At 32.9% G+C, this 19,838-nt stretch overlaps 2 pseudogenes; one reads left to right on the top strand and one right to left on the bottom strand.

Annotated features, from left to right (window-relative positions):
• Nucleotides 1-11,472: 11,472 nt before the first annotated feature.
• On the top strand, nt 11,473-12,949 carry LOC111302063 (E3 ubiquitin-protein ligase PUB23 pseudogene; annotated as a pseudogene).
• Nucleotides 12,950-17,834: 4,885 nt separating this feature from the next.
• Nucleotides 17,835-19,589, bottom strand: LOC111302062 (E3 ubiquitin-protein ligase PUB23 pseudogene; annotated as a pseudogene).
• Between the last annotated feature and the right edge of the window lie 249 nt (nt 19,590-19,838).

Genomic DNA, 19,838 nt, shown 5'->3' with positions numbered 1-19,838 from the left:
GATTTTTCTTACAATGAGCCAAAAGTATTTCAGAGGATGAATGATGTGATTAAAGCATAAAAAAATCCTCGTAGAGTGAGTCTTGGACCGTTCACCGATAAAGTCACTCTAGGTTATTTGCTTTGAAGAGCAAGACAAAGATAGAAAATGGTATTCACTTATGAAAGCTTTCTACCACTAACAGAAGGAAAGCTTAAAGAGATACAATTAGAATTAGAGCTTGCAACAAAAAAATTTGAGTTTGAAAAAGATAAGTTAAAGCAAAAAATCTAGAAGCTTCAAGAAAAAAAAGATCAGTGGAAAGATAGAGCTGAAAGACATGAAGCTAGAGTTTGCAAGATTGTTAGAGAACATGATACAGCTGTTGAAGACCTAGCAGAGCTACACCAAAAACATAAAAGCTTATGTATGAGAAAAAGGGCCAATGAGATAACAATTATTGAGCTCACTGAAGAGAATAAACGATTAAAGCAAGAATATGCTGAATTAGAGAAAGAAAGTACCCAAGTACAAATAGAAAATAACATGTTGAACAGTTATTTAAGTAGGTTGAGACAGAGGTTGAATGCATAAGAAGACTATATTGCTGCATTGGTTAAAGAGCATAGAGAGTTATCATATCAAATGTGGTGTGGTAAAAGGAAAAACCTAAGCAGAAGTACATTGAGCACTTAATAATCCAAACTTGCAAAGGGGTATGTAAGGTAAGAGAGATCGTAGAAGAGGTAAAGACATTAAAAAGAAGTGGTAGCCCTAGTAGGAGAACATGGACAGCGTCTTTTGAATTCATTGAGGAAGCCAAAACCCAGTATGAGCATATCAAACGATTTTATGGTTATAACTTTAGGATGATAGATTCTATGTAAATGAAAGTTTTTTGGAATAAATGAAATCTTTTGGTTGAACACTGTCTTAAGACAAATGTTCTCTTCATGCATGCATTTTCATTCATTACATTCTCATTCAATACATTTAACAAGGTAACCATGAGTTAGTCATATAAACTTGCTAATTCTAAGATATGGTATTCAAGGTTCAAAGATAGCTCCATCTAGTAAGAACTCTGTCTATCGATATAACACAAGAGCCAAAGCTAGACAAAGAGAGCAAGAAAACTCTAATCGATTTGAGAAATTGAAAAAAACACAAGAAAAGATTGAGAATAAGTTGAGCAAGATTTTGGATGCTCTTAGCAAGCTAAACAAGGGAAAAAGAATAGAAGAAAATACAAGCCAACAAGGCCCCCATCACAAAAAGTGACTGACCTTCTATATCCTTCAAGGTTTGGTCCACAACAAGCCTAGTCCACACAGGATATATCACTACAACAGTTCACATATCCTGTATATCCTTGAATGCCATCAATTTTAAACCCAGGGCATTACCATAGGTATGTAAATCATGTCTTTACTAGAAAGATAGTAGAACCGATCCAAGTTCCTGATCTAGATGACTTGAAAAAGAATGAGAAAGAAAATGCAAAGGTGGTAGAATCTAAAAAAAAATTCAAAGATTAGTATGCTTAAACAAAGGTTATGGGCTGTAGAAGGAATTTGATTTTATGGTTCTGTCGATGCTGTTGGGCTTTGGTTAGTCCCAGATGTAGTCATTCCACCAAAGTTCAAAGTGTCAGAGTTTGAGAAATATGATGGTACAAAGTGTCCGAAAACTCACATTATCATGTACTATCAGAAGATGACAATCCATGCCCATAATGAAAAACTATTAATGCATATCTTTCAAGATAGCCTTATAAGCTCTATTACCAGGTGGTATGTCCAGCTGGACAGAACCTGTATCCGTTCTTGGAGTGATATGACCCATGACTTCATCAATCAATATCGACATATTATGGATTTGGCTCCTGATCGTTTATCTTTACAGAACCTGAAAAAAAAGGCAAATGAGTTTTTTAAAGAATATGCTCAGAGATGGAAAGATATAGCTTCTTAAATGCAACCTCCTATGACTGAAAAAGATACTACAGTACTGTTTATCAGCACTTTGAAATCTCTTTATTATGAAAAGATGATTTCAGAAGATTTCAAGAAAAATTATTGAGAGTGCCATCAAGAATGACAAGTTGAAAAGAGGTGAAGCATCTAACAAAAGAGCCTAAAAAAAAAAAGACTGAAGCTCAGGCCGTAATTCGAGGGTTATCAACCCTATTCACCACAAGGATACCTTCCATATTATCTTGCTATAAATAACACTTCTCATTACCCATACCAACCATTTACACAATCATCTTATCCCCAAACATATCAATCTCTTCTTAGGCCTCAGAATACCACGTATAGTCCTAGTACTCAGCCTACCCCAAAACCTCAAACTCGTCTAGCAAGCCCAATAGAAAGTTCTCAGGAGTAACGAACCACTCACGAAAAACTTGTATTTGACCCAATTCCCATGACCTATACAGAGTTATATCATGAGCTTTACAACGATCATCTGATTACTTCAAGTAAGTTAGAGCCACTCAAGCCACCTTACCCTAAGTGGTATAATCCCACAGCCCATTGTGATTATCACTATGGGATTGCTGGTCATTCCATTGAAAATTGCACTACCTTGAAACATAAAATACAACGGTTGATCAATGATGGAATGATTAGTTTTAATACAAGAGGGGTAACTGTACCAAATGTTAGTGGCAATCTTTTTCCTAATCATAATGTGAATGCTCTAAGTAATGAACATAAGCATCATTTGAAGAGAAAAGTTACAAATATTAAGACACTTCTCAATCAACTATTTGATGCTTTGAGAAAAGTTGACATGATACAACCAGTGAGTCCACATTGTTATCATGGAACATATATAGCAGGCATTAGTTATAAATATCATAATGGGGTAATGAGTTACTCTATCGAAACTTGTGAGTAGTTTCACCAAGAAATACAAAAGCTCTTGGATTCATACCAGATGGAGGTCTATGAAAAAAAAAAAAAGACTTAGAGAGTGTTAAATTATCCATGACTGACAAGCCCGTAAAACTATTTCTAAAATCGATGATGATTCACTGTAAGAACAAGCTAAAGTTAGTTTTAGATGAACTTATTCCCCGATCGATAACTTTTAAAGTTTTGACTCCCTTCTATACTCTGAAAATATGGTTGTGATACAGTGGTTCATGAGTAAGAAGAGAATCTCTCTAGGATTGTCGCTTCTAATATAACTGGTGTAAGAGATATTACTTAAAGTGAAAGATGCTACACTCTAAAAAGAATCGTCTGAAGTCGGTATTAAAAAAAGAGGCTTGTGAATTCCTAAAGTGAGTAAAACATAGTGAATATTCAGTTGTTGAACAGTTGAACAAAATGTCAGCACGAATCTCATTATTATCACTGTTATTGAATTTGAAACCACATTGAAATACCCTGTTGAAAGTATTGAACCAAGCACATGAGGCACATAATGTATCTGTTAAATATGTGAACCACCTGGTTGAAAATTTAGTCATGCCAAATTATATTTCATTCAGTGATGATGAGATTCCCCTATAGGAAAGAGGAAGTACCAAGGCTCTGCATATCACAGTCAAATACAATAGCCATATCATAGCTAAAGTTTTTATTAATAACGGCTCCGCTATCAATGTCATACCTATGTCAACTTTGGCAAGACTACCTATCGACTACTCTTATATGAAAGATAGTCAAATGATAGTGCGAGCTTTTGATGGGACCAGAAGAAAAATCTTGAGAGATATCGAGATGCCTTTGTAAATTAGGCTATGCACTTTTAATGTGAAATTTCAAGTAATGGATATCTCTCCGTCTTATAGCTGTCTACTAGAAAGGCTATGGATTCGCATGGTAGGGGCTGTTCCTTCTACTCTTCACTAAAAAATTAAATTCAGTATGAAAGGCTAGTTAGTGGTAGTGTTTGAGGAGGAAGACATGCTAGTGACCCAACCTTTGAATGCCCTATATGTGGAAGCTACCGAGGAAGTGGAGGAGTGTTTCTATCGATCTTTTAAATTGGTCAACTCTGTGGGTGAAAGATTTAAAAATCAATCTTTTCAAAGATAGTGATGAGCTAAGTCATCAATAAGGGTTGGTATCCAGGAATAGGACTGAGCAAGAACTTGTAGGGAATAAGGGAACCCCCAACAGTGGTAGATAATAGTGCAAGGCTAGGCCTAGGTTATGAAGTAGTAGAATGAGAGACTAAGAGAAAGTCAGCAGGTAAAACAATAAGACTAATAATTATCTCACACTTGTATGAGACTTTCAGACCTAGAGGATTCATGTACCCAAATTTAAAAAAAGGTATGAAAAAACCTTTCACCCAATTAACCATCTATGCTATTGAAGATGAAATGGGGCCTAAGCAAGAAGGATGTGTTTACTTTTATCCACCAGATTATGAGCTGAACAATTGGAGTGCCATTGAAATGCCTTTGACCTTTGAAACTAATTCAATGTAATTGTACATCCCAATAGTTATTGCCCAAGGCATTGAGGTGATATTTCTTGTTTGGCCATTTAGTTTTTATTATTTTAATAAATATTAGAAATGATGTATTTTCATTCATTTCTTATTGTGTCTTCATTATTGCCATTTTTCCCAAATACATCTTACAATATATCCCATTTCACTCAATTTCAGGTCCTTAAATGAACATGAAGATAATTATGATAACAATCAAGAGGTTAGTTTTAAAAATTCAATTAACACTGATGAACTTGACAATCAAGAGAATTCTGAGAAATATGTTATGCCTCCTAAATTAATGAGATTGATTGAACAAGAAAATAAGCCAATTGAGCCTCATCAGGAGATAATTGACTTAGTGAATTTGAGAGATGAAGAGAATAAGAAAAAGGTTAGAATTTGCACTTTTTTTTGTTTGAAGATAGGTTACATTTGAAATATCTACTTTGAAAATTCATAAATGTGTTTGCTTGGTCTTACCAAGATATATCAAGACTAAGCATAGAGATAATGGAGCGCAAACTACCTTTAAAGCCAGAATGTAAGCTAGTCCAGTAGAAATTGAGGTGAATGAAGCCTGAAATGCTACTAAAAATAAAAAAAAAGGTGAAGAAGCAGTTTGATGTAGGCTTCTTACAAGTGGTTAAGTATTCAGAGTGGGTGGCCAATATAGTACCAGTTCTTAAAAAAATAAAAAAGTATGAATATGTGTAGACTATCGTGATTGGAATAGAACTAGCCCAAAAGATAACTTTTTTTTGCCTCATATCGACACACTGGTAGATAACACGACTAAACATTCAATTTTCTCCTTTATGGATGGGTTCTCAAGGTATAATCAAATAAAAATGGCTATAAATGATATGGAAAAGACTATTTTCATGACTACATAAGAAACTTTTTGTTACAAAGCCATATCTTTTGGGTTAAAGAATGCTAGGACAACATACCAAAGGGTCATGGTGATGCTCTTCCATGATATGATACAAAAAGAGATTAAGGTATACATGGATGATATGATTGTAAAATCTTATGAAAATGAAGATCATATCACCAACCTTAAAAAGTTATTTGAGAGATTAAGAAGATTTCAGCTCAAGTTAAACTCAGCCAAGTGTACCTTTAGGGTAAAGTTAGGAAAGTTACTAAGCTTTGTGGTCAGTGAAAGAAAAATTAAAGTTGATCCAGACAAATTACGAGCCATTCAAAGTTTGTCACCTCTGAGTATACCAAAAGAAGTTTGAGGTTTTCTAGGAAGGTTAAACTACATTTCATGGTTCATATCTCAGCTTACTTATAAATGTGATCTTATTTTTAAGCTTCTCTGCAAGAATAATCTTAGAGAATGGAACGAGAAATGTCAAGTGACTTTTGATAAAATTAAGCAATACTTGTCAAGTTCTCCCATGTTGGTTCCATCTGTTCTAAGAAAACCCTTAATTTTATACCTAACAGTATGCAAAAATTCAATGGGATGTGTGCTGGGGCAGCAAGATGAGTATGGTCAAAAAGAGAGAGCTATTTATTATTTGAGTAAAAAATTCACTAAATATAAGTCCAAGTATTCTCCTTTGAAAAAAATGTATTGTGCATTAGCTTAGACTGCTAAAAGACTCAAACAATACATGTTCTATCACATTACTTGGCTGATAGCCAAACTGGATCCAATTAAATACATCTTTGAGAAATCTTTTTTGTCTGAGAGAATTACCAGGTGACAAGTAATGCTCTCGAAATATGATATCATATACGTAAGCTAAAAGACAGTAAAAAGAAATGCTATAACTGAGTTTCTTACAGATCATGCTATTGAAGAATATGAACCAATGAGATTGGAATTTCTCGATGAAAATCTAATGACTATTTTCAATTAGAGAAGGGGAAGCATGAAGAAAAGTGTTGGAGGATGTATTTTGATAGAGCTGCCAATGTTTTGAGACATGAAATTGGGGTAATTTTGATCTCTTCAGAAGAACAATACTGTCTTGTAATAACGAGGTTAAATTTTAATTACACAAATAACATCACTAAATATGAAGCATGTGTTATGGGTTTACAAGTTACTATAGATAGAAGATTGAAAGCATTAAAAGTGTTTGGAGACTCAGCTCTAGTTATATATCAATTGAAAAGAGAATGAAAGACGAGAGATTCAAAACTTGTTTATATCATAAGTATATTTTAGAGTTAATAAAGTAGTTTAAAGATATCTAGTTTGATCATTTAGCTCGAGAGAAGAATCTGATTGTTGATGCCTTGGCTACTCTGGCTGCAATGATTCGAATTAATGATAATACTAACATTCAGCCCATCAAGTTAGATGTTAAAGATATGCCAGCTTTTTACTTCAATGTAGAAGAAGAAGAGGATGGGAAGCCCTAGTATTATGATATTTTACAGTATATTAAGGATCAACAATACCCAGTTCAAGCAATAGAGAATGATAAAAGGGTCATCCGAAGATTAGCTATGAGCTTTTTCTTGGATGGGGATGTTCTGTACAAAAGAAGCCATGATCAAGTATTACTGAGATGCATAAGTAAGGCTGAAGTAAGAAAAATCACTAAAGAGGTGCATGATGGAATATATGGGACACATGCCAGTGGACATATGATGGTGAGACAGATCATGAGAGTAGGATACTACTAGTTGACAATGAAGACTAATTGCATTGACTATGCTCGTAAATGCCATAAATGCCAGATATATGCTGATAAAATTCATGCTCTATCTGCTTTACATGTTTTGGCACCACCTTAGCCATTCTTAATGTGAGGGATGGATGTCATTGGTCCTATCACCCTAAAGGCTTCTAATGGGTATAGGTTTATTTTTGTGATGAAAAACTACTTCACAAAATGAGTGAAAGTAGTATCATTTGGGAGTGTGATACGTTCTGTAGTCTGTAAGTTCATAAAAAGAGAAATCATTTATAGATACGAACTTTTAAAAAGAATCATTTTAGATAATGTCAATAATCTGAATAACAGAATGATGCAAGAAATATGTGTCCAATATAGGATCAAGCATCACAATTCAGAACCACACCATCCAAAAATGAATGGGATAGTTGGAGTGGCAAACAAGAATATAAAAAAAATTCTTGATAAGATGACCAAGATCTATAAAGATTGGCATGAGAAGTTATCATTTGCACTGCATGCAAATTGAATGTCAGTGCGTACCTCTACTGGGGTAACTTCATTTTCTTTGATTTATGGGATGAAAGCTATACTACCAGTGGAGATAGAAATCCCATCTTTGAGGGTTTTGAAGGAAGTTAAACTAGAAGAGGCTGAATGGATTCAAGAGCGCTATGAGCAGTTGAATCTCATTGAGAAAAAGAGATTGACAGCGTTATGTCATGGTTAGCTATATCAAAGAAAAATGATGAAGGCCCATGATAAAAAGGTTCGACCTCGTTGCTTTCGAGAAGGTGAGTTGTTTTTAAAAAGAATTCTTCCAAATCAATATGATGATAGAGGGAAATGGACTCCGAATTGGGAAGGACCATATGTGGTGAAACGGATTTTCTCGGGTGGAGCGTTGATACTAGTTGAGATGGATAGAAATTATTTATCCCATCCTATAAATTATGATGCTGTGAAAAAGTATTATGCTTAAAAAAAGGAAAAAAAATTAAAAAATTAAAAAATTAAAAGAAAAAAAAGAAAAAGGGAATGAAAAAGGAAAACTAAAAGCGAAAATCCTAAAATGGTAATTTGAGTCATAGGGAGTTTATCTAAGTTGAAAACCTGAAAAAGGTGACTATGATAAGAAGAATACAGTATCAAATTTAAAAATTCATTGGGATGGAGGCTAGTAAATTCGGAGGAGCTCTAAGTTGTTAAGTGTATCAAATGATTGGGTTTTCAGAAAAACCTTGAGATGTGTTATCATGATTGTCCGATTGTTCATTTTTGGGTATTGTCTCCCTATGCCTATTTTTGTAATTCTTTCTTGGCTAAAGTTTGCCAACATTTTTGCTAATAAAAGACATTCTATTTTACTCTTTGTGTGCCTCTTCTGTTGACTATCTCCCAATCATTTTTATTCTTTTCTTCTTAATACCTCACAATAGAAGAAATGTGTAAATGCATTCTTCCTTTTTGAGTTTGAAATAATGATTGATAAATGAATAATGGCATGAAAGATTTCAACATTATATTAAAGAAGTCAAGAGTGATAAAGGCAAATTTAAGATGTTCAGTTCCTAATAAGGACATTGAATTTGGAAAGAGATTGCCTACAAAAAAGATACGAGAATTAAATGAAAGAAATGATTAAGAGTTACATTGACTTGGTCTTTAAAGAACAAAGGGTTCAGGGCATAAGAAAAGAGCTTGAGAAACTTGAGTACCATAATAGAATAAGAATTAATTAGCCAGCATTTACATAGCATGCATTGAATTTCGCATAGTATATACTGCATCAAGAAAGTATAGTGCATAAATTTAAGAAGCAAGGGTATTCCAAGATCCCACATAAAAAAGATAGATCTAAAGACTTTTTGATTTTTCAATTCTCGTTTGAGAAAAAAACTTGTGAGGTAAGTCTCTAATCATTGGAAAAGGATATCTCTTGGCATTAGGATCGATTTGTAAGACCTTTGGGCATAATTTTTTTATATTTCTTCAAACATGATCTTTGACTCATTTAGACATGATTGTCAAGGAGCAATTTATTTTTTCAAAGTCGTTGAGCCTCTATTTAGAGAAGCTTTGTTTATTTTTCAAAAGTTGTTGAGCCTCTATTTAGAGGAGCTTTCTTTATTTTTCAAAAGTCATGAACCTCTGATTAGAGGAGCTTTGTTTATTTTTTCAAAGTCGTTGAGCCTCTGATTAAAGGAGCTTTAGTTATTTTCTAAAGTCGTGAAGCCTCTAATTAGAAGAGCTTTAGTTATTTTCCAAAGTTGTGAGCCTCTGATTAGAGAAGCTTTGTTTATTTTTTCAAAGTCGTTGAACTTCTGTTTAAAAGAGCTTTATTTATTTTTCCAAAGTCGTGGAGCCTCTGATTATAGGAGCTTTGTTTATTTTTTCAAAGTCGTTGAACCTCTGATTAGAAAAGCTTTATTTATTTTTCAAAGTCGTTGAGCCTTTGATTAGAGAAGCTTTAGTTATTTTCCAAAGTTGTGAGCCTCTGATTAGAAGAACTTTATTTATTTTTCCAAAGTCGTTGAGCCTCTGCTTAGATAAACTTAATCAAAATTTCAACCCAAAAAAAAAAACAAGAAAATATAAAAAGAGAGTCCAGTGGAGCCTTGAATAGGTGTCTACGTCTTTGCACAATTCCTGTTTCACAGAAAATGTACAAAAAGGGACAGCTGTAGACACCCAATTTGGTCTAGGCCCGGATCAATTGGGCCTGGTCGAAATGGGTAAGCCCATTTTATATTTTATTTTATTTTATTATTTATTAATATATATTTTTTATTATTTATCTATTAATTATTAATATGTTTTTTTTATTTTATCTTGATTGATTTTCGGCTAGGATTAGGATCAAAAAATTTGGAGTGTATTCTGTCATGAATTTGGGGGCTGACAGAGGTGGGATTGGATTCAAAGATTGAATCCAAATTTCAAAGAAAATTAAGATTGATCAGAAACTCTTCTGATCAATCCATATAAATAGGTGTTGAAACAGAACCCACAGGACACAAAAAACACAACAGAGAGAGGAAACATAAGCAACATTATGTTTAGAATTTTTTTAAATTTTTTTTCAAATTTTTTGGAATTTTTTTTCTGGAAAATTTTTAAAAATTTTTCAGAATCCTGCGAACTTTGAATTTTTCGACGAGTTTTTTTGGTTAACTTTGAAGTTTTCAACATCTTTTTTCAGATTTCGATAAAACATTTAACCAAAATCTGGGATTGTTTAGAGAGAAGAAGGAGAAAAAAAGGGAAAAGAGACGAAAGGAGAAGGAAAATCTAAAGAAAAATCGAGTTTCAGCCTTATATATCCTCTCCAAAATAACGTTGTTTTTGCGTTAGTAAACTCATAGGATCCGCACGTTTTACCAAGATCCGACCCGACCCGTATCGCACCTGATCCAGCAACCCATTTCTCTGCCTAAATTCGAGCCGAGCCGAGCTGCATTAAGCTTGGCTGAGCCATTTCAAAAGTTTATTTTTTCTTATTTTTTATTATTATTATTATTATTACTTGGCTAAGCCATTTCAAAGGTTTTTTTTTCTTATATATTATTATTATTATTATTATTATTAGATTAGAATAATTTGGTATTCCTTATTTTATTTTTATTTTTATTTTATCTTATTTTTAAAATGATTTTCTTAAAATAAAATTCTAAAAAAATATTTTTGAAGAAAAGTTAAAAGTATCAATTTTTCTCAAAATTAAAGTTTCAGAAAAATATTTTGAGAAAAAGTTAAAAGTACTAATTTTTCTTTAAAAAAAAATTTTAAGAAAAAGTTGAAAGTATCAATTTTTCTTGTACAAAAATAATGGGTTTTTGAAGAGAAAAAGATTTATATCTAAAGCTGAGTCATTATTCTTTTTTTTTTCTATTTTATTTCTTTTCCTTTTTAAATTTTCTTTAATGTTAAATAATCCAACGATAGAACCTCTGCAAGTGAAACAGTAGTTTCCTTGCATACTTTTGAGGTGAGAAAATTTTTTCAATTTTTTACTAAAAGTATTAGAGTCAATTGAGAATAATTTTTAATAATTAATTACTTGGTAAATTTTTAAGGCTTATTGGATAACACAAAATTAAGCTGGTACCATCTTTCGATGGACGTTGTGAGGGTGCTATAACCTTCCTCACACGTAACCGTACTCTCGAACCCTGTTCTGGTTAGTAGACCTGAACCTATTCTTTTAGAGACCCTTAAGCTTAAGTGTTCCTTAAAATGATAGATTTTTTAGATGATCAATCGCACCTAGATAAAAAATATTTGTGGAGACTCCTCAAATCAATAGCTAACGATAGATCTCCGGATCTAAACGTTATTACACCAATGTGATTTGTATTGTTTCTCGTGTGTTGACCATTGGAAGCCTTATACGGGAAACTATGACTGGTAAAAGTAGTGGACAACACATCAACTATAAACACACATTTAAATATACTTGAAATTTTCCTTTGTTAGCCATTTTCTCTTATAATTTTGGCTATATCTCTCTATTTCTTAAGCAAACCCTTCATTTTCAACTCCACCATCTTAGTGTTTGAGCTGTAGCAATGGATGAGATAGAAATACCTCAATATTTCGTCTGTCCCATATCGCTGCAAATCATGAAAGACCCTGTTACAGCGGTTACAGGCATCGCTTATGATAGGGAAAGCATAGAGCAATGGTTGAAAACTGCCAAGCACACGACCTGCCCTGTAACGAAGCAGCTTCTGCCATCAGATTCTGATTTAACCCCAAATCACAGGCTGCAGCGGCTGATTCAGGCATGGTATGCAGCAAATGCGAGTAATGGTATGGATAGGATTCCTACACCAAAATCTCCTCTCAGTAAGAGTCGTGTTCTTAAACTCATTCGTGAATTTGAGGTTCCTAATTTGTATATAAATGCTTTGAAGAAAATGGAAGTCCTAGCAAATGACAATGAAGGGAACAGGAAATGCATGGAAGAAGCAGGAGTCCCGAAGGCTTTGATTTTGTTGTTGATCAGATGTTACAAGGAAGGTAGAACTATTGGTCTTGAAGAAGCTCTGAGAATCCTTTATCTTATTCGGAAACCAACATGTGAAATCAAGGATCTTGTGCAAGAAAACTGTGATTTCATTGACTGTTTAACATGGATTCTAGGGCGTGAGATTGAGAATCCTGTTACTGTCAAGACTCACGCAATGCTAGTCTCGAAAAGGGTGATTGAAGTCGCAAATACAAGGCTGTTGGAGAAATTGAAACCCGAATTCCTCAAAGAAATGCTAAGGGTACTGAAATTGAAAATCTCTCAACAAGCAACCAAATCTGCCTTGCAAATCTTAAAAGAAGTATGCCTATGGGGAAGAAACAAATCCAAAATCGTCGAAGCCAATGCAATTTTCGAGCTTATTGAATTTGAACTCGAGAAACCTGAAAAGAACATCACGGAACTGATCTTCAATCTTCTGGCACATCTATGTTCTTGCGCGGATGGAAGAGCTCAGTTTCTATGCCATGCCGGGGCATAGCTATGGTGGCTAAAAGGATCCTAAGAGTTTCGCCGGCAACAGATGATCGTGCTGTTCATATACTTTCATTAATCTCAAAATATTCTGCAACCAAACAAGTCCTTTTAGAGATGTTAAGGGTTGGGGCTGTAACAAAGCTTTGCATGGTAATTCAAGCAGATTGTGAAGCATATCTGAAACAGAAAGCTAGAGGGGTCCTTCGATTGCACTCCAGTTTGTGGAATGATTCTCCTTGTATTGCTGTCTATCTGTTAACCAGGTACCAAAGGTAAGCTTGGGGACAAAACTATAAAATAGAAATTATTACAGTTTTTGTTAAAGACCATGATAGATTCTAGACATGATCATTAAGGATTCAGAGCAAAACTATCGATCAGTTATGATAATTTTCATAGTTAATGAAAATACAAAATTGAAATCCCAGTTTATCCCAATTAATTAATACAATTACTTTTAAGATATAATAATTAATAGATCTAAAATTTAAATTCTAACACTTACAATTCTTTTATTTTATCTCCACGTTATGACTTTCTTTATAAAAAAAAAAATACTACATAATAGCTAGTATCATAACTAGTTGTGATCTTTAGCTGTTTATTCAAAGGTACTTGTCTATTTCATGGCAAGTTTCTTGTTCATCTTGTTTGTGTTTTTTACTTTCTTTTTTGTACTTCTGATATAGAGGCAGAGGAGCATTTGTTTCAATAAAACTACTATTAGTGATAAAATGTAGCGTTTTTCTTCTAAAACATCCAAAAACGCATTGGATTGACGCTCAAAAAGCCCCACGGAAAGCAGGCGGGGAACGAAAGTTGGTTGACACGACATCTCAAAATATCAATGTTAGGGAAGTTCCCGCAATCAATGGTTATTGGCTTGACAGCTGAAAGAGAAAAAAAACAAATCACAGTTACTTTATTAAGTAACTAAAAGGAAAACAAGTAAACGTGCTTTATATGAATTTCAATACATGCAAGTGAAAATAGCTGTAAAACAAAGCAGGGCATGCTCTTCATTCCTCTCCTTACTTTCAGTATATGAAATTTAATAATTTATCAGTTTGAAGCCTTTTTTCAGTAAATTGCATTGAACAAATATAAAATAACGGATCTTGATATTTGATTTTAAGGAGATCAATTAATATGAATTTTAATTTTTTTTCTTCATATGTAAGCTACTATATATATTATCAATATAAATATAAATACAAGAAATATACTAAAAATAACTTACAAAATTATAAATTTTATCAACTCATAAACAAATTTTAAAAAGCATAAGACATCAAATAAATCATTTTACTTAAAATTATGAATGATTTAAGAAACACAAATAAACCAACTGCTAAATAATATATTCTTTATCAAAATAAGAAAAATAAAATATTCCATTAAAAGAATAAAATTAAAACTTTGAGATTAGAAGTTAATAATTTTTTAACCTCCTAAAAAGATTCAAATCTAACTTTTGTGTTGAAAAAATTGCATTATAACAAAAGACGAAATCTAAAATAAAATTAAAAGTGAAGATTATAAAGAGCGAAGTTACAATTGATTACAAACAAATATGTTTGATACTCAATTATAGATTTAGGTCTTATGAAGAAACTAAAAAATTAATTTGGTTTTGTTAAATAGACATAATTATGATTGTAAGTAATATACATTTCTAAACATCTTTACAATATTTTTTATTGGTCTTCTACAAATATACCATTCGAATTTCAGAGCAATATTAATTGATTTAATTAAGTCAATTGAATATAATACATTCACATCAAAAACAAGCTTATAGAGTATTTGATTCCCTTAACAAATTTGATTGCTCTTAAAATTTTGGGAAGGTCAAAGAGCCCTTTTGATTGTATAACCATTCACCTCTACCTCATGTTACAATAGTTTTTTTAAAATTTTGGGGGAGCCAAGGTCCCCTCTGCTTTGTATAAGGATCCACCCCAGCAAATATATTATATGTCAAAGTAATTTGTAAATGAAAATCACTTTAGGCGGCCAAGTATAGTACTCCTTTTTTTGAGGCACTATTAAAGATGGTTTTATTTATGTTTTGTTTCCGAACTTAATAATTGATTCATAATTTCTTACATAAAAGAGCAGAATTTGAATATCCATATATTTGAAAAATCATACGTAATTATAGAAATTTTTGCCGAGTTTTTTTTACCAGAATAAATAAACCTTACATCCTAACCTTTAATTTTCTCCAAAACGTTCAATTGAAACATGGAATTAACTTGTTTAATTTTGTCAATGTCGTGTTTGAAGATGCTTGGCTGTTCTTAATTTGACCGTCAATCAAATTTATTTTATGCTTCACGGTTCACATTTATATATTTTGAATAGTTTGGTCGAGTCATATACAGATAAAGATTTACCGATCTGTCCAAAATGTTGGGTTTCAAATTGCAAATTTCCGATTGGAGTCCATTGACCATTATCTTTGATCACTTTTCCCCTTATTCCGTGGGTTTGTCTTGACCCTGGAGCTCTTGGCATGGCCACTCTCTAGCTTAAGTCTTTTCAAGCATGCAATTGTGCTGGCTCACCCATTAAACTTTTATTTTTCATGTAATTAATACTATTATGTCAATTTATGCTACTAGGTTAATCCAATCAATTATTTACAATTTAACAACATAACAATCACCCCAATTAAGGGTCAATAAATAGTTAACAACATAATTAGATGTAAAAGTTTCATGTTTTGATTGGAATATAAGAGTTCAATTCAATATCTTGAGTACCATTTTAAAAAAATGATGGCTAAATCATACTTTATCAAGACAAGAAAAAATAAGATGATTAAATATTTATAATGGCCTTAGAATTAATGTGCTTATTCAATTCTAAGATGGCTAATGGTTTGACTTAAAACAACAAAAGGTAATTGAAGAGATGCAGTGATTGGACTCCATACAATTCAATTTAATTTGAAAGTCAACAATATAATTTCTCAAAAAAAAAAAAGTCAACAATATTATACTATAAATTTGATTAAAATGAAATATATAAATGTCCAAACTTCATAAACTCTTGTTATCAAAATTAATCCAAATCCGAAAAACTCAACCTATATAATTTATTGTTGAAATCCGATTTAATCCGTCTAATTCAGTTTTGAAAGGCAAACCTGATCAATTTAAAACATGAAGAAAGAAAATGCAGTTAATCCACTCCTTTTGGAATTGTCATATTTATTTAACCAATTTTAATCTGTTTCCATGGAGCCTTGCAGCATACTAATTAAAATTGTTCAAAATTTCATTATGTTATTTCATTTTATTTCAGTCCTATTCTTTTACTAATCACTCTCCTCGTTGAAGCTCCATCTTTATGCTTGCAGGAGGCTTAATTCCTTAATGCAATCATGAGTGAATGTCTACATTTTACATTGAGATTAAATTCATCCCTTATTTTAGGTTACTATATATCCTAAATACTGACATTTAATTTGGTTAGTTCAATAATTAATTATATGAAGTCCTTCTGAATTTTATTGGTTCGGAGTACTTTGTCCTAATAGGGAGCCTCAAACTTTAACTTTTACTGCAAAGTCAACATTAAAGTTTACTTTTGTGGTACTGTTAGGCCTGCAATTAATTATTTTTTGACTATACTCAAAGGGTGATCTTTTTTTTTCAAAGAAGGCACTAAATTAGGAGAAAGTTTTTTAAATGTTAAGATTTGAAGATGAAACCTCCTAAAGATGATTTCTCTTTGATTATCTAGAATTTGCCCTATAAAATTAGTAGTCAAATTTCATTAGTCAACGATGAAATTTTGGTTTAATGCTCGGTGAAGAAAGTTCTATCAATTATATAAACTTGGTTTAAAGATTCAACCAGAGCAAACCAGAATTGTTCAGCCAGCCATCCCAGGTTTCTGGAGACTGGAGAACATTAGATTTGTTCATATAATCTTAAATCGTTAGTTGGAACAGTGCAAAACATATCAACCACTACTACACAGTCATTCCATAATAAATTCTGGAAACTGCTGATTATTATAGAATAGTTTAATGATAATCCTTGATATAAATTTGTCTTTGGTTTTGAATTTCTTTTCATTCTTGAACTCTACCGGGTCAAATAGGGGAAGAAATCAAATCATCAGCTTTTCTTGTTATTGTAAAACGATGAGTGTTATATCTATCTCTCTGGAGTGCCAGATTATTGAGTCTTGTTTGCATCAAAGGACATCCTTTTAAACCTAGAATTTAGTTGAGATGATTCATACAATCACCTTTAAGTGATGACACTTAACAAATTTAAAATTCAAGTCTCAGCACTTGCAATTCATTCTTTTGTTCTTATGTTGCAACTTCTTTTGTATCAAAAAAGACTTCCTTTTGTTTCCTCGTTTCCTTTTTTTTTTCTTTCTTTCTTTATCAAGGTTGACATAAACTAAATTGACCTTCAAATGTACCAGACGGTCTCTTTCACAAAATATGAAAGCTTTGAAAAACATTTAGAGATTAATTATACAACAATTGTGTTTGTTAAGGCATTTTTAGGTTGGTGAGGTAGAATCTACATGTGGTTTGAGAGGAAAGACTGTCCAACCTATTAAGGAAGAAAGAAGAATCAAAGGATATCAAAATTAAGATTTTGACACGAGTTTTCACACTCAAACTAGTATTTAGATAAGAAAACAAAGTAAATAAAATGCTGATAAAGTAATTGAAAATGCTTAGATTAGGGTCGGTTTTACCTTCATCCCTTTACCTGATAATTTGTATACATATAACGTGGATCAAAGTGTAAGACATGTGTACTCATTTAAATAGATCTTTACTTTTTTTTCTCTCTTTCTATATATATATATATATATATATTCAATTTTCGATAAAATCCCATAAAAGTATTTATAAGTTCATCTACAAAAATTAAAATGCCATTAATTTAAGAAAAAAATTATAAAATTCATAGTAGATGAACAATAAAACAATTATAATCCAAAGGCAATAACAACACGTAAATTGTGTTTTGACACCGATTATCTATGTTTATGGTTCATGGTATATCAACTCCGAAACAATTGTCAATACTTTTATGATTTATATTGATAAAATATTTGATTTTTTGTTTTAATAACTATAGTAAATCAGAATAACCACAAGTTAAAAAAAAAAAAAAAAAACACTCGAGCAATTCCCAAATTTATTAGCACGCAAATTTTCTTCCCAAAAAGAACAAACATAACAATTTTGATAAGGAATATGCAATAAGTAGTACAATATAGAACCATAATTTCCAAAGAACAATAACAAAATTCTCATCGAAAGTGTCTCTTTGTAGATAATATATATTTCATGCCTATTAAATTTGTATAATTCACATTTAGTTGCATTGAGATATGTGCTTTAATTTTCCGGCCCCATGCCTGTTTCAATCTATCTACACAAAAAAAAATGATCACCAATCTCAAGTACATGGATAACAAGACAACAAATGAGAAGGAATACAAGAAGAATTCCTCCAAACCCTAGAATGCAATTTGAGGATCTCCCTTGCTTTCTCCCTGGTGTTGCAACTGCCATCAAGCTGAAGCACCAAACACAACTTGGCCACCATACCAACTTGCAACATTTCCTGAAGAACCCTGGAAGTTGCTGAAAACCTGCAAATCCAGGATAGAATCCTCACTGCCCTGTCACTTGCCAGATGGGAAACCCTGAATATTTTCTTCGAGACAATCGCTAGCCCTGCTCCGTGTTTCAAAAACTCTGCTCTCCCTTCGGCACAACCACAGAGCAGATCCAACACAATCAAAGCTAGTTCGCTACCTCTCTTGTCGGATGTTTGGAGAAGAAGCTCGATCAAGACAAACACTGCACCACCTTCAACGGCCTTGATCCTGTTTCTTCCCCAAGGACAAAGCTCCACGAGGAGTTTCAATGCTGCCTTGGAGGCTTGCTGCGAGATCTGATCACGCAAAGTACGTACGATTTCAGCAAAGAATTCAGGTGTCACGCTGATCAATTTGGCTGGATCTACCACTTCAAAAATATCCTTCAATAGCATCGTGGCGTATGCTCGAGATTGGTGGTTACCATTTTTCAGGACATGAACTACAGACTGTACAAATTCGTGATCGTTGGTAATAATACTCTTTAGATAGCTTTCAGAAACTTTGATATGACAAAGAATACTCAATGCGTCGTTGCTAGCTTTCATAAATTCATACCCTTCGTTGCTCTCCACTTCAAGTAACGTAGAATCATAACTCTTGATAATTGATACCAGGAACTCAACTGCACCAGCGGCTTGCAGGCAGCTTCTGTTTCTTTCACCTTCAAGCGTGATAGATCTGAGCCTTTTAAGGCATTTGAGTTGCATCTCGGGGAACTTTTTCGCGTCTTTAAGGAGCTTGGCGATCTGGGTTTTGTCGATTGGAGACTTTGGTGTTGGGATTCTTTCTATTCCATGGGAAGCATTAAGGGTGCACCATGCTTGGATCAAGCGACGAAGAGTGTGATTTGGGGTTAGATCTGAGTCATGCAACACTTGCCTCGTAACCGGGCACGCCTTTTTCTTGCATGAAAATAACCATCTCTCTATACTATCTCGATCGTATGTTATTCCGGTTGAGATGATAACAGGATCTCTCATGAGTTGAAGGGAAATTGGACAAAGAAAATGGGGAGGAATCTCAACTTCATCCATTTTTTTGTAGGTACTAACGCCAAATCTAACAAATTAACCCAGGCAAACAAAGACTGCAGGATCCTTAAAATTAAAAAGAAAACTGAAGTACTATAGACAAAAACAAACAAAAACTAGTTCATGCATGGAAATATGGAAGATATATGATGCCAACTGCCAAATAAAGGATGAAAAAAAAAAGCTAAAAAATGGAACGAATTGAATGAAATGTTACCTCAAACCCTGTCTAAAGTCTAACACGGGCCAAATTAGCTGGTGGGGGAGAGGTTAGAGACGCTTTTGTGCGTGTAGAGGAGAAAGAGCTAAGCAATGCATATTGTTCAAAATAAAAAAATAAAAAAAAAAGTCAACACACGCAAATTTAGAGGGAGAAAAAAAAAAGAAAGGGAATTAATTAGGGTCATTTTCAAAGTTTTGGAAGAAGTAAAATCTCAAAAAAAAAAAAAAAATTGCTACTTCCTGCCTCTAGCATCGAATAAAAAAAAAGAAAGACTTTTGGTTTAAGGCATTAAATAAAATGAAATGTGGCTAGGCTTTAAGACTGCAGGCGTCGGTGTC

This window comes from Durio zibethinus, chromosome 15, assembly GCF_047325235.1.
Source record: "Durio zibethinus cultivar Kanyao isolate XHJ-2024 chromosome 15, ASM4732523v1, whole genome shotgun sequence".
In the NCBI taxonomy this organism is placed as follows: Eukaryota; Viridiplantae; Streptophyta; class Magnoliopsida; order Malvales; family Malvaceae; genus Durio; species Durio zibethinus.
Note: the sequence above shows the minus strand (reverse complement) of the source record. Positions and strands in the feature narration are given on the sequence as shown.